The 16508-nt window shown below is 46.3% G+C and overlaps 1 protein-coding gene across 2 annotated transcripts in view; it reads right to left on the bottom strand.

The window, feature by feature from the left end:
- LOC138528617 (ankyrin repeat domain-containing protein 50-like) overlaps positions 1 to 16508 on the bottom strand; it is a 394440-nt gene that overhangs the window by 262933 nt on the left and 114999 nt on the right. Inside the window, exon 1 of one of the 2 annotated variants that reach the window (XM_069640419.1) lies at positions 13143 to 13265. The exons of the other annotated variant lie outside the window; for it this stretch is intronic. The gene's annotated coding sequence lies outside the window, so the exon portion shown is untranslated. Of the gene's footprint in view, positions 1 to 13142; positions 13266 to 16508 lie in introns of those variants that run through there. 2 annotated transcript variants of the gene reach the window in all.

Here is a 16508-nt window from a genome sequence, read left to right as displayed (position 1 = left end):
CATGGGAGATTATTGGGAGATGGAGCACCCCCTTCTCCATCAAATTTTTTAAAAAGTACTGGATGCAATAACCCCAGAGGCCCCCTGTCTATGGGAAAATGAATGGGGACTACGCAAAACTGCATTTTTTGTTTTTTTAATTACTTTTTCTTATACAAATCTTTCCAGTCTGTGGGGGCATACAATTTTGTCTGTAAAATGTCAGCCAAAACCGTTGTACGAATCAAGTTATTTTTTGGATTTCCTATACTACTCAACATGCACTTTATCTAGAGTGTGGCGTTTGCCAATATATGACAATGCATTACTTACCGTAAAAGCATTTCTGATGGTTGTATCTGCTTAGATTCACATGCTGTGCATAGTCCGACATCCAGTGGTCACTGCGGAGTATTGCATTTTGTTTTTCGTAGTCGAAAAGGGGACGTCGACAAGGCGTCTGTAACACTATCCCTATAGTGACGTGCGGTGTACCCACAATCCCTCACGCGTTGAGGTCCCTCCGTTTGTATTTTTTCTGCCCTGAGGGAGCCTTCTAGACGTGAGCGAGTACAGAAAAGAGATATAAAAATATGTCTATGTTCCTTCCATCCGAGCGGGGAGGAAGGGTGGGCGCATGTGAATCTAAGCAGATACAACCATCAGAAATGCTTTTACGGTAAGTAATGCATTGTCTTCTGATGTTTGTTAATCTGCTTAGAATCACATGCTGTGCATAGACTAGCGAGCAGTACCCGGAGTTGGAGGCGAGTTGTGAGAAGGAACAGTAGAGAAAAGATGTCTTAATACTGCTTGTCCGAACTGGGAATCAGATCTAGAGTGGGCATCTAGACTGTAGTGTTTTGTAAAGGTGTGTACAGAACTCCAGGTTGCAGCTTTGCAAATGGACTCAAGGGGAACGTTTGCAATGAATGCTATGGATGCCCCAGTGCCTCGAGTAGAGTGTGCTCTTGGCTTGAAGGGTAGTTCTCTCTTAGCAAGAGAGAAACAGAGTGATGCATTGAACAATCCATCTAGATATAGTGGACTTTGAGACTGCACCTCCTTCTCTTCCTGCTGCCACCGAGATAAAGAACTGATTAGTCTTTCTCAGTGGTCTAGTTCTTTCCATATAAAACATGACCGCTCTGCGCACATCAAGTGTATGCAGGCTTTTTTCTCCCAAATTTGAAGGGTTTTGAAAGAACGTTGGTAGTTCTATTGACTGGTTGACATGGAATTTCGAGATGAATTTTGGTGCAAACCTTGGGTGTGTGCGTAGAACCACCTTATCTTTGTGAACCGTTACAAAGGGGTCTAGAACAGAAAGAGCCTGTAGTTCACTTACTCTCCTAATGGAGGTGATAGCTATTAGGAAGGCAGTCTTAAGAGTGAGGTCTTTAAGAGTCGACTTGTGCATGGGTTCAAATGGTGAGCCCATGAGCCTGGTAAGTACTACATTTAGGTCCCAGCCGGGAGCTGGGTTTGCTATCGGAGGGTGTATTCTCTTTACCCCCTCCATGAAGGCTTTAATAACTGGGACTTTCCACCATGACACCTTAAGCTGGGAAGTGGTGTATGCAGAAAGTGCCGGTAGGTGGACTTTAATAGAATTGAATACTAGACCCGAGTCCAGTAAATGGGTCAGGAACAGAACAATTTGTGTGGGAGAGCAGTCAACGGGGTTGATGTTTCTTCCTCTACACCAGATGACAAATCTCTTCCATTTGCTAGAATAAAAGTGACGAGTGTTAGGCTTTCTAGCCTCCCTGAGGATGTCCATGCATCTCTGCGGAAGTTGTAAATGTCCAAATTCTATGATCTCAGGAGCCAGACAGCTAAGTTCATGGTCTGAGGGCATGGATGCAGTGTCCTGCCCTTGTCCTGTGACAGCATGTTGTACGGGCAGGGAAGTTTCACTGGAGGAGATAGAGACATCTCCATCAGGTGAGCAAACCATGGCTGCCGGACTCACATAGGGGCCACTATTATCATGCTAACTTGGTTCCTGGTGCATCTTGTGCACAATCTTGTTGAGAAGGGGAGTCGGGGGAAAAGCGTAAACAAATTTCCCTGACCATGGAATCGATAGCCCGTTCCCCTTGGATTGGTTCTGGGGGTACCTGGAGGCGTAATCTAGGCATTGTGAGTTCTCCAGGGTTGCAAACAGGTCTATTTCTGGGAATCCCCATTGTGTGAAAACGAAGACGATGTCTTCGTGTAAGCGCCATTCTTACTCTGAGGGCAGAGGGAAGTCTCTGCTTAGTTCGTCTGCTAGCAGATTGAGTTCCCCTGGTACATGTTGTGACGGTAGGAACATGTGTTTGAGAGCCCACTTCCAGATGTTCTGGGACAGCTTGGACAGTCCTGGAGAGTGAGTGCCCCCTTGTTTGTTGAGGTAGTACATGGCTGTGGTGCTGTCCGTGAGGACCATCAGTGGTTTCCCTTGTAGGTGTGCCTGGAAGGCTTTTAGTGCCTTGAACGCAGCAAGTAGCTCCAGTAAGTTTATGTGCCTGGAAGCTACGCTCGGAGTCCAAACTCCGTGAGCAGTCTGATGGGAGAGGTTAGCCCCCCATCCTGTGAGGGATGCGTCTGTGGTTAGAGTGGCTTCCACTGCGGGGGTGGCGAATGGTTTCCCTATTAACAGGTTTTCCTTCGACCACCACCGTAGCGAGAGAACCAAGGCCTGCGAGACCACCACTAGATCGTCCGATTGTCCGCTGGCCTGACACCACTGGCTGTTGAGCCACTCTTGCATTGGCCGCAGGCGCACATGGGGTACCAAATAAATACATGACGCCATCATTCCTAGCAAGCGCATTGCTTTGCGTACCGTCGCCTCTCGACCTGCTACATATTGAGGGATCTGAAACAGCATGTTTTGGACTCTCTCGTTGGAGGGGAAGACGAGGCCGTCCTTTGTTCGAATTAGAGCCCCTAGGAATTGTTTGACTTGGCTGGGGTCTAGGCTGGACTTCTTTTCATTGATGGAGAAGCCCAGTTAGAACAAAAGGTCTACAGTCTTTTGGGTATTTGAGAAGCAGGTTTCGTAAGAATCCCCGGTTATGAGCCAATCGTCGAGGTAAGGGTATACTGGGATGGACAACCTGCGCAGGTGGGCCGCTGCCACTGCCAGTACTTTCGTGAATACCCTCGGTGCTGATGCTATCCCAAAGGGTAGCACTCTGAACTGGTAGTGTTTGCCCTCTATCATGAACCTGAGGTATTTTCTGTGCGCTGGCAACATTAAAATATGAAAGTATGCATCTTTCATGTCCAGTGTTGTCATGTAATCTCCTTGTGATAGCAGGGGGATCACTTCCTGTAAGGTCACCATACGAAACTTTTGAGGTTTGACAAATTTGTTCGCTGGGTGCAGATCTAATACAGGGCGCATGGTTAAGTGCTTTTTGGGTACAAGGAAGTACACTGAATAAATACCTTCCGTTACCTGAGATAGAGGCACGACCTCTATAGCTCCTTTTTCCAGTAGCTGGTCCACTTCCTGTAGAAGGATGGCGAGGTGTTCTGGTGTCATGCTTCGTCCCCTTGGGGGTCTGTACCTTGGGGAACTGTTGAATTCTATACAGTAGCCGCGGGCTATGGTTGATAGTACCCAGCGGTCTGAAGTGATTCCCTCCCATGCTGGAAGAAAGCATGTTAACCGGCCCCCGACTAGCGATGCATGGGAGGGGACCCGAATCTTCGAGTCATTTGGTGTTGGTGGCTTGGGAACCTCTAGGGGTGGAACCCCGACTTCTCCCTTTGCCACGGCGTTGTCCTCTCTGGTTGTATTGGCCACTGGTGCCTTGGTTAGAGGACCAGTTGTTTGAAGAGTATTGCTGCTGCTGATTTTGCTGCTGGCGTTGGCCTCGAAAAAAGCGCCTATTGCCATAGCCACGTTTGTTAGGAGGCCTAGAAATCTGGTCTAGGGTTTTGATGGTGTCAAACTCTTTCTTTGCCGTTTCTAGTGCCTCATCAACCGCCTTTCCAAAGAGGTTGGCATCTTCTATAGGCTTGTTGATTAGAGATGCTTGTGTTTCAGGTTTAAACCCCGAATTACGCAGCCAGACATGGCGTTTGAGGAGTATTCCTTGGACTAGGGAATAGCCAGCCGTTTCTGCAGCATCCAGAGTGTTTTTCACGATGCTTTGGTTGACTAGAGTCCCTTCAGTAATTGTGGCCAGAAGGCGTGTAGGTAGGGGTTCTGGTACCTCCTCAGCGTCCTTACGTAGCTTGCTCCATTGTGCATCTGCGTAACTTACTAGCAAGGAATTGTTGTTTGCAATCCTTGCGGAAAAAGCAGCGGAGGCTGTGATCCTCTTCCCCAGGGCATACCATTCTTTACCCTCTTTATCTGGTGGTGCTTTGCTGGTAGACAGCGGGACCCCTGCTCTTTTCCTTGTATTTGTCACCACTAGGGAGTCTGGTACGGAGTGGCCCCTGACGTACAACGGGTCTGAAGGAGAGGGACTGAATAGTTTTTCTATCCTCGGGTTGACCCCTCTGACCAACGCGGGTGTAGAGAGTGAAGGGATAATTCGCCTCCTTACTGAGGCGAGGAGGGGAATGGTTTGGCTGACAGGGGGTTTCTCATTGATTACCTTCTCCACAAAGTCAATGTCAGGAGAAATCTCCCCAGTGTCTATTTCGAAATGCGCTGCTGCCTTGCGTAGTAGTACATTAAATGTAGGTTGATTGTCTATAGGTGACGTGTTCCTATTAGGTGAGTCCTCGGGAGGGGACAGGTTTAGTGCATCAGGGTCCGAAAACGCTGACGGGGACCTGCCAGGGCTGTGAAGCACCTTCCTCTGGGTCTTCTCTGAAACCCCCCCACCTATATCTGGATTTTCTTCAAAACCCTCTAGGTTTTGTTCCTCTTCGTTGCCTAAAAATTCGTCGTCCTCCTGAAAGTGGGGGTCCTCTTCAGTGAGGTCATATAAAGCTACATCCACTTGGGAGGGATTAAACAACCTAGGGAATTTAGCCCTGGGGTCCATCTGAGGTCCCTCCTTTGCCCTCTTGGGTGGTGGTAGGTTTTGAGTCTCCATAAACCACTCCATCTTCTCCATACAGAACTGGAGTCTCTCCAGGGTGTCATGAGGTACCCCTGAGCGATCTGGGGTTGTGGGGGGGGGGGGGGCGGAGGGTCTTTGCCCTGAAAACGCTTTGACCTCTCCAATAACGTCGAAGAAAGGTCTCCGACGCCGTCTGAAAAACCTTCTGGTAGGCTAGGAGTCCCTTTAGATGACGGAGGCAGTTCCTGCCTTCCTTCAGGCCTTTTCAGCATTTCTCTAGCCTTCTGAGCGGTATTCGGCGCATCTTTCGCCGTCCGCTTCTGGCTATTGGCAGAAACGATCCTCGCCAGGCTCTCTACGACTAATCTGTCTGTGGAGGGCTCTGGTATTGACGTTACGGGCGTCCTGCGTTCTACGGCGACGGGCGCTCTCTGACGGAGAGCTTCGTCTGTCGGTTTGGGGGTAGCGACCTTATCTGGGGGAAGCCCAGTCGCTGGTCGCGTCTGCGGTTGCGAGGGGGGCTTAAGACTCTTACGGTCTGAGGAGGACGCCGGTGGAACCTGCGTCTCCGTTGGCGCTGATGGTTTCTTCGTCTTCGACGAAGAAGAGCCGTGAGTTATGTGTTGGAGTGTTTTTTGGTGTTTTTTGTGTGTGTCAGTGTCGCCGGGGTGTTCATCCCCACAAGTAGTGCGTGAGCCGAACTTGTTGGGGCCGGGGACAGACGAGGAGCACGAGCGCTCCTTAGAGAGGTCTACGACTTCCGCAAGGGATGTCGGGTTATCACATTCCTCGTCACTTTCTGCGGCGGGTGAGGAATCGGACCTCGACATGGCGTAGGCCGCCCACCTTTTGACCCTGCGGTCCTTGCGCAGCCATCTTCCTTGTGGTCGAGGGGCAAGCAACGGTTACACCGTTTATGCTTGTCTTTCCAGGTAAACTTGCCCTTGCAACGCAGGCAAAACCTAAAGGGTGTCCTCTCCATAGCTGAGGAAATATTTCACTGTGATAACAACCCTGAGGGAAAGGGAGGGGAAAAGGAAAGGCATTCTTAGAGAGAATCAAGAAATGTCCCATGACCCCAATCTCCCTACTGTCTTAGGCCGGCGAGGCCAGGCCACGTGTTAGGCAGCGCCGAAGGATCTCCTCCGTCTCGTCCCCACCGTCGAAGTTCTTACTCGGCGGAGAAAAGGTCTCGCAGCTACATCGAGGGAGGGATCTTATGTAAATAGATATTAATAAATAGCAACCAAAGGTCGAGTAAATGAATTTGCAATGTCTCTCAAGGAGCTCCGCGTAAAGGCGACTAATATCTGGGCAGAAAAAAACAATCTGAGGGACCTCGACGCGTGAGGGATTGTGGGTACACCACACGTCACTATAGGGATAGTGTTACAGCCACGCCTTGTCGACGTCCCCTTTTCGACTACGAAAAACAAAATGCAATACTCTGCAGTGACCACTGGATGTCGGACTATGCACAGCATGTGATTCTAAGCAGATTAACAAACATCAGAAATATATATATTTGTGGGACACTCCAGGGACAACTCCCCATTCTGCCCCCGCACTCACAGGCTCCCCCTCCTGACTTTCCTCCATTCTAGAGTCTCATTCCATGGCAAGGAATGGATAAAAAAACATACAACCACGAGCACTGGATGGAAGGGGCGCACTCTGGTTCCCTGTACAATTCACTTCCACAGCTACTGATGTTTTACGCGGACCGGTTTCTGTGTTCATCACGTCTTCAGGATGGCAGTCTCACTTGCAGCAAAGAGCCAGTGCAGGTGTAATCAAGCAACTGAGACTGCCTCCCTGATGACGTGATGAACACAGAAACCGGTCGGAGGAGAACATCAGTAGCTGTGGAGGTGAATTGTGCAGGTACTGTGGAGGGTGGACACTTCAGGGTCCTATAGGGTGCTGCACCAAGGCGATATATGCCTGGCTTTGGAGTGCCCCACTGTGGGCTACTACCCTCGCTTCCCCACTGTGGGTGTTTGGGAGTGAGCAGGTTCCCTGCAAACCGTAGTCAACATAGATTACACCTGCACTGGCTCTTTGCTGAATTTTGGGAAAACTTGGAACCAACACATTCCCTGCAATCCAAACCATTTAATTGTAAAATCTGTGAAACCTAGGTCCATGTTAATATTTAGTTTCTCACAAAAAGCCAGAAACCAAAAGAGTCAAATGTCTCCAACCAGCCACACAGTTTTCAAACCAGCCATTATATCTGTCATATTTCTCTGTTTCCAGGAAAATGATGCCTAGTAGTTTGTATGAGCAGGGTATGTATGTTATGTGTGTGTGTGTGTGTTGTAGTTTCTAATTGGTTGATGGTGCTGTTGATATTATTTGCGGCTATACGGCAGTCACCCAACGCGCAGCATTGCTATTCGTGGGTAGATACACACCACCCCACCGTACTCCCCCTTCTGCAGCCGCGGCTATATTAGTTAAAATTCCACGTGTTTGTGGACGTGTGTTAGCCGCGGCTATCCCACATTGTGGGTGGGGTGGCATTTTATATGAATTGAGTGGGGAATTGTAAGACACTGGGAGAGTGGAGAAGGACTACGAGAAGTGGAGGGGTGCTGGTAGGCATGTTGGGGACAGTTATTGGAGTTTGGTGGAGTGGTCATAGTCTATGCAACAGGGGGCGCAAAGTTAATGAGGCGTTAGCTGTATTTCCAGGGTTTTGTTGCATTAAGTTCGCACCTTAACGTCACACACACAAATACATACAGTTTTTTTTATTGTGTTTGACTTGAAATTAAAATCTTTCACCAACTTAAATCAATATTACAATATATACAATTTTAAATATATGAATTCATCAAATCGATAATTATACATATCAATATAGTCACCCATTAATTTAAACACATAAATTAACAACTTTAGGTTCAAGGACAGTACATCATAACATTTATTATCCAAGCTTCCAATAAAATCTTATTTAAATATCTTAAAAGACACATTTGAAGTCTTCAACACCAAACCATTTAGACATATTGGCAAATGCTTTGCCAAAGACACTACCTTCACCTCTCTACATAGTGAGTGACATTGTTCAGAAGACACCATTTCAATAATGGATCTCTTATGCATTGTATATATTAGTAATGTACTCAAACAATTACCACAATACACCATGCAACTGATTTGAGTAGTGCATATATTCTCAGGCCTTTAAAGTAAAACTGGCACTTATCAGGTCCTGCTGGACCCGCTGATATCCTCTCATAAAATATATATACATGTATAGAGGAAGAATCTTGGTAAGCCGATGTGGACCTTCTTCAGGGTTAATAGTTGTGGCTTTTGCGAAGGGACTGAAACCTGCTGCAAAAGTCACATTTATTGTCCAGGGAGACACTGAATGACAGCTTACTTTTAAAAGACTCATTCATAATGGGTGCAGATCCTAGCTTTCAATGATTGGGGGCAAGGGGGGTGAATAGTTCCATGCCTTGAATAATGACAGCGGTTTGCAAAAAGTGGTTACATACTACTAAAGTAGCAACAGAAACTGAGACTAAGGTTATCAGGTGGTAGGCGGTCCAGATAGGTCTATCTGCCTTGAGTGCTTACTTACCCATGTACTGCAAAATATAAAGAAATGTGCATTTAAACCTCCCAGTAGATGTGCCCTTGACAACTATGTGCTATAAACAAACATTTAAGACACGTTGCAGCTACCATGTGCCTTTTCAATCATTATAAAATGCACAACGCAGAAAGAAAAAGAAACACATTAATGATGGACTCATCTTCTGAGCTGAAAGTGATACACGAGGGTCTTGCATACAAGAGGGATCAAGCTCTGTCCAGCCAGACCAACAGTGAACCATAGCTACATGCTAGGCAGTGCCTTTAAGAAAAGGTAACTCACGAAAGAACGGGGCATAGCATCCATCCACAATGGAAAGGAAACCCGCTCCTGTCAGAACTTCTTCCTCGAGGAATCACTGGATGTTCTTCAGTGAAACAGTGTCTGGGGCTTGCTCTGTGACCAGGCGCTACCCTTCTAGCAAGCACAGATGCTCCACTCCAGACACAAGGGAGCTTTAACAGTGCTCCCCAAATTCGAGGTTGTCGTTAAAAAGCCAAGCGGCATACCCGCATGGTGTGCATGAGGGATCGCCACAGCCACAAGCCACGGCCTTGCAGGGAGGGAGGCTCAGCACCAGCCAATGACAGCTTGTAGGTTGTGAACCAGCTGTGGGAGGATGAGGCTGTATAACCACCCCCATACATACATTTGACCAGGAGGAGTTTGAATTGATGCCTACAGTGGTTTAACCAGGAGGCATTTGTCTAGACCCCAACACCATCCGCTCAGCAGAAGTCTTATCCCTAGCAAACTAAATATTGCATGGCTGCAGGGATCGATAAAGATTTGACAAACAGGAACTAAAAGCAATCCTGGGGATGTGGCATCATCCTGAAGGCAGACACTGGCTCTGGAGAACAAGGAGCTAGTACTGCTGCAAATATAGATGGCCACATGAGATGCAAACTAGAACACTTTGCAAATGACATGTGATCCACTCATCTTCGAGGTTTTTCCCCATTCAGATTTGGACAATTCACGCAAAGCAAGATTATTAGTCCCCAGCTGTACATGAAGTTGACTGCCATTTACAGTCCTGTAGCCTGACTGCCAAGATTTCACACAGGTACAAAGCTTCATCAGATGTGGTTGGCTCAGCCAGGGAGACTGGAGGACAGAGTACCCTTTCTCTTCAAGTGTAAATAAGTTCTCTCCCGTCCACAGACCCATATTAAAGTCTCCCCTCACAATGATTGGAAAATTAGCCCATGGGTCCGCTGGACTGCTTAGCATAAGTTCCTTGTGCGATGTCAACAAATCTATAGAACCCTGCCCGGTTATATTATAAAAATTAAATAACCCTAGGCTCAGACGTTATTTTCCCCTAAGAGTCAGAAACTGGATAAATTAATGCACTGGCACAATTTAAGAAATGATGGCACAATAGAAGATATCAAAGAATATGCTACGAAAGAACAAAGAAGACCAAACAGAAAGAAAATGCAATGGTGATCCACAATAGTGAAAGTCCAGCAAACCTGCAAGTTGCAGGACAAAATAAAGCCATTCCACCCCTCAATATGAAAAAAACAGCATTAGTGGGAGGCAAAGTCTAAACATCTAAAAATGTTTCTTTTTTAAAATTCAGACTGCAGAACCAAGATAGTCCGCTTCAAATACATCCACACGAAATGCACAAGACGGGATGGAATGTCTGAATACCTCCAACAAACTCCCAAAAGATATTGGGCTACTTCTACACCTCTGCTCACACCATCCTCCACAGGGCCAAAGATCAAAGGGTGCCACTAACCGCCATCTCCAACCACCAAGCAGTCCAATGCACACAACTCCATGAAAGGTGAAGAAGCATACCGCCCCGTCCAGACGCATGCTCTGCCTCCAGACCGCCACAGTAGACCGGGCACGACGACTAGAACCAAGGGAACACCCCCAACCAAATGCCACCAAGGCATAGCCATAGTCACGAGGCAACACCCCGGTGACAGTCTGCAGAAACCTCTGGCGCAGTTCACCCGATTTTTCTCCCAAAATTATTTTTGTCTGCTTCACCCTAGGGGTTTGAAATTTGTCCCGAGGAAGGAGTTTGATATGAAGCCCTACAGGTGGCTTGCCGAAACGTAACGGGTTGATACTAGATGTGACTCTAAGCAACGTCTAGAACGTTTGAACCCTGAATGGCCAGGATGCTGGCATTTACATAAGCTGACCTGAAACTGGAAGATTTTTTACTAAATGAAATTGGGACTTTTCTTGCTAAAAATGTTTTGCTAATACTGATTGATTTCTTTCTATTTAGGCAATCAAGAATATGCACCAAACTCTGGATTGGTTTGGTGTTACAATATTCATGTTTTGGTGCCGGAAAGCATAACTGTGTGTCATGGTCAGTTGTTTTATGCTCATAGTTTTTTGTGCTCATTAATCAAATTTACTATTATTCATACTTTGTTGTTGAAAAACATAATTGTGTGTTATGTTTAATTATTGTTTTATGTTTTATCTTTTCTTATTAATTACATTTTAGAATATTGAGGAAATATCTCTCGAAAAAAGACCTTTATTTTCCCTTTTTTCATTTTCATTTTTGTTTACACTCCAATGTACAGGGTAAACTGCGTGAGGATATCCAATTTACAGAATACCCCATTAAGAAAAATGAGGATTACATATAGTAAGAATTATTCAATTACAGCTTTTGGAACTTTGTGTATTATATGCAGATGGCAAGCAGCATGGGCCGGACTCCCCTGAAGGTGACGGCAAAGGGCATCAGTGTACGCTGGGTGAGGAGCACAGCAGTGACAGGCCAGGGTAAGCAGCAATAGCCCCTCTCCATGGCGAGTCCACAGCGAGAGCACCGGCCCCCTCTCCTCGCCTGCCTCTGCCGAGCCAGGTCAGAGAAAGCACTGTACAGTGCATCTCAAGCTTCTCAAGGCGCCTGCCTTGTTTTATGCATCTGCCATGTACTTCAAGGCTACATCCAAAAGTAAAAGAGCTCCATTCAATTTGCAAACCTACATCCGACACAAGAGGCAGTGTTTGGTTTAGATACAACAACCTGAAGCTAGTGATGGAGAGCCCTGCAAGGTAATACTCGCCAAGAGTTAAGCCTCTTCTTCAACTCCCCATATAAAATGCATTGGTTGGATAGATTTGATCCGAAAATGGCTGGTTGTAGTGCAGAATATCTTGTGGTGTATGGCATTCTCCTTTAATCTCGGATGATTGTGTTGCACTAATGTTTGTGATTGCCTTTTTTTGCTGATCCAATAAATTAAACTGAACTTTAATAGAACCTACACTACCTTTTCTAACAACTGCCTTCCTGTAGCAGACAGAATTGAACATAAACCTGAAGGTTGATGGCTGGAAGATTATGAATACAGTTTAATCACTGGCTCTGGGCAACCGTCCAGGCCACTGTTTCTGAACCTGCCATGCCATTACAGGAGGGGAAAGACTGTATGAAAATCAGGCTTGGTCCGATCAATTAAGGGGTTGTCAAGTCTCAAGTGCTACATCACCTCCCTTCTGCACAAAGCCACAAGCAACCCCAGAACCATTTCCTCCTTATTGGGCATCAGTGTTGGTCAAGTGTTCAAGTACCTGGGTGACTGGATCCTGTAACTCACCCACTGGAAAAATAGTTGTTTCACCTTTCCCCCCGAGTCAAGTTCTCTGAATGTGGTGCCATGAGAACTTATCCTTGGGGTAGTGGGCTATTCTTGGAGATTGCACTAATTTTCATTTCTATAGGGGACTCTCGCCAACTCCTTGAAGTTACCTTTGAAAATGACTTGCCTGTACACTGACATTTGTCCTGCCCCTACCTCCACACCTTGGGTTTCTTTAGTAATAATCAATCATTTATGTACCAGTTCTTTCCAACCCATCACCTGAACTGAAGTTGTCCAGCTAGGTTAACAGCTGGCAGTAGGGTGAACCCAGATAACTTTGGAAAAGCAGTTCAGTTTAAAGGACAAAGTTGAATAGCACTGAAATGGACTAATAAAATTGGAAGTTGGTGAGAAAGGAAGAATGAAGAAAACGTACGGGAGGTGGAAGGGTCACAAAATCTGCATGACAAACTAACTTGCCCGCCATCGTAAGATAGGCTCACCCTTTTGAGTGGTTTTGGTATAATCCACAGAATCACTTAAGTGAATACACGGTGTGTAGCTCGATTTCCAAGTAGGCTGCAACTGGGCAAAAAGCGGGGGAATCTTCAGATGAAAATGGGACTGAAGCACAAATTTGCTCCAACACAGACTAACAGGCAAGAGAAATTGTGATCTGGGCAACGGATATGCTTGAAAATCCTTTAAAGACACAGGTGGATTTAAAACTTTGTCCCCAAACGCAAATCAAAGCCTTAAAACAGACTACCCAACGAGGCGTTTTATTTTGTTTGTTTTGTTTTATTACTTGTATTGCGCACCAGACCCAAGAGTATTAGGGCGCATTGCATAAGATCACTCGCAGCTTGGTTACATGTGGAAAATACATTTACATCAGGCAGTTAGGTTGCATACAGACCAATTATATACACATTATATACATACAGTTTTGGCAGCAGCAGTAGACATGGGAATTTGGGCAGTAGAAGGTCTCCAGAAACTCTTGTTTCATTGAAAGCTGCAGAAACATTTGTGTGAGGGCCTGCAGTCATTGGCTTGGATGGAAGAGCTCCTAAACAGCCGTGCCCGGCTCAGTTTTATCCAGTTGATCAGATCCAGGGGCATCAGCTGACACAGCAAAGAATGGACCCTCTGGACACCTGACCAGGAGAATGGTTTATGGTTCTTCCCCTCTGGCCTGAGGAATGTGTCAGGCACATTCCAGAGGTCTGTGAGTCAGATACCGCCCACGACTTTCAAATGTTTGTGGTCCTGATTGGATGACTCACCAGCGTCATACAGCACCTGGTCAGAGTGTAACGCTGGATCGCTGGCGTGGATTTGCTTTGTTGGGCACTCTGAAAAAGCAGAGAAGCACCAGCTGGCACTGGAAGGTTCATTGTAGGGCAAATCAATATCTGCCCCATGCAGGCTAATGTCAGGGCAACTGCTGCCTAATCTTTGCCTGGTATAGGTCAATTATTGAATAGGATCAGAGGGCTGTGCAACCAGAAGCCTCCCCTTACCTCCTATATTAGAGAAAGAGAGCCCAGGTTGTGTGGCAGAAGGGGGGTCTCCCCCCCGCCCCCCTCAACTAGAGTGTTGGGGCAGTCTCCTCTCAGAACTGCTGCACCCCGTTAAAGGGAAAGGAAAACAGACTCCGTGGGATGAGGATTGTCACAAAGTACAGTAGGAAAGGCAGCACTAGGAGTAGTCTTGTAAAAGATAGCCAAACGCCTTTTCCAGACCACTCAATCATTTTTTTAAAAAGTAATGTTTTAAACAAACATGGCAAAAGCCCAAAGAGGACAAAAGAAACAATATAAAAAAAACAGTTTATCTGCAATCACTGCCTTGATGACACAATCCAAAAGCAGTCACTGAGGTGGCATTTGCAACAAAATAGCACAAAGACAGCCAATACCAACATGCGAATTCCGCAAGCGGAGGTTGCCAATTCTAAAAGCCATATAGTAGACAAGTTTGTCTGCCATGGAAGGGCATCTCTGAATGCTTTACACGCTAGATTCATGGTATGCTGTGGTGGGAGTACGAGTAACCTTAGATAAAATAGGCAGGAAAATACACGCCTCTGTCTGCAAACCTTGGTTGTACATTTTCTTTATCCGAGGTAACAGTAAACAAAAAAAAAATGAAAACTATTCTTGCACTTAGGTCGCTGATATGGGTTTTGATGATCTATGCTAACAAGGATACCGTACGTGGATGAGAAGGAAGAAAACCGTGTAGGGGCGGCTTTAGAGGGATTTACTGGCCCCGCTCCTCTTTGATTTTATTCTACTTACTCCTCAATGAATGGATCTTAATGGAGCACCTGGACTTTCTAGGAAACTAATACGGGATGGGCATCCAGAGAAGTGATTTTTGGAAAGATGGGTGTATTTGCGTTTCAGAGAAAGGACCAGGGCAGTGGCCGGGTGCTCTGTAGCCTCTGGTTTATGTGCGCATCTTGCTCCGCCACGCATCAGTGCGATTCAAGAAGCGATGCAAGCTCCAAGCCCAGAACTGAATGCACCGACGACGCGCGACACTCGGACCTTGTGCTCAGCAGAAACATCTTCTATGCAGCGTGCCAGCCAGGGGTTTCAGAGTTACACCAACAAGACAAAAAAAAGTTTTAGTGACAATCGGTCTAAAAAGAACATGGCGCGTAAAAGAACATGGCGCGCGCGCGGGAGGCAAGGTACTGTAAGTAACTAATGAGTTCACATATTTGGGCTTTAATTTACGGTCACATCCCACAAAAGAAGCTGTTGAGTCAGACAACGAAGGCTATAGGTTTTCTATGTCAAATGAAGGGATACGTTTCAAATACTGCCGCTACTCAGTAAAGCCTGCAATGTATTTCTATCTGGGGAAAGTAGCCTTGTCCCTGTTAAAGGGATTTGAAAGGAGTCCTCTGGTAGGCAAGATTGACTGAGACCTACTGAGGGGATAACATGGAATGGGATTTTTAACCGGCCAAGCTGTGTCCCTAATAATAGGCCATGAACTCGGTCTGACCGCCTTGTAGGGAGGGATGCTGCCATTGGCGCATGTTGCAATTTTATAGGAAAATCCTGATCCCGGAGGAAAATTCCATATACAAGGATTTAAATGTATACAATCGAAGAGATACGAGTTCGCATCTGATATATCATGTGAGAACATTATAGCAGGTTGTAGGACTATACTCGCTTAAAGTGGAATGTACGTAGTCATGGCATCACCCCTAAATATCCGACTTCCATACCAAACTATTTGGCGGGCACCGTTTTTAAGATTCAGGTTAAACACGTTACACACAGGAGAAAAACTACATTAGAAGCAGGGCTGTAGGTTTGAGGCACAGTTGTAAACATCGTGAAGGTCAATTTAAGGCACACTGTAGCTGAATGCCGGGCTTAGCGCACGCAAGACTACAGCACTTTTGCACATTTGTAAATGGCACTGGTTGGCTAAATACGGAAGCCTTCTGGCAGCGGACCATCTTGGGATAAGAATTGTGTTTGTCGCTTGCTTTAGATTTTTAAAAGAAGTTAATTTAGTGGTTTAAACAAGTAATGAGACTGCATGTCAAATTCAGACATGAATGGGATGCCCAATTAAATCTTTTGACACAAGCACTTTACCTTGAATTGTTGATTTTATGACAGATGAAATGCATTTAATTTGCTACATTGAGAATGGAGTTTTAATAATTCAATGTTTTTACTTTGATTTATTGATGGGCTATTTATAATGTGCCTATACACAATGTGTTTCAAGGAACAACAAGACAAGAGGGTGGGGGAAAGAGGGAGGACAAAACAAAAAACGACCCTACTAGGCCTTGTGACATTCAGATTGTGCAAGTGCAGTAAAGCGAAGGAGAGGCGAGAGGGGGGTCAGGGTGGCAAGGCCCATGAGAAAGGAATGCCAGGGGAGGCCAGGAGGACAGAGCCTGGGGAAAGCAGACAGTGCAAGGGAAGGAAGGTGCACAAGCTAAGTGCGAGGTAAAGGGCTCGAAGGACTATAAGAGTGCAGAAGAGCAAGTGTAGGTTGAGAGGTGGGGTGGGTGGATTGGGGAGACCAAGTGCAGAGGTAGACTGAATTAGGGGGGGTTCTGGTGCCCTGTAAGACTCTGAAGGAACCAAGCAGCTGGTCAAGAAGCAGACGTGGACATCAGCTGGGGAGGGGAGGAGGAAAGGAAGAAGAGAAACGGAAGGTCTTGAGAAGTTTCCGGAACATAAGGAGATCTAGCTCAAGTCTGAAGGGGGCAGGGAGGTCATTCCAGAGGGCGGTACCTGTGGAGGAACCAGTGGAGGAGAG

Source organism: Ambystoma mexicanum, chromosome 7q, assembly GCF_040938575.1.
Source record: "Ambystoma mexicanum isolate Mex_15411 chromosome 7q, UKY_AmexF1_1, whole genome shotgun sequence".
NCBI lineage: Eukaryota > Metazoa > Chordata > Amphibia > Caudata > Ambystomatidae > Ambystoma > Ambystoma mexicanum.
This window is presented reverse-complemented; position numbering and strand designations above follow the sequence as displayed.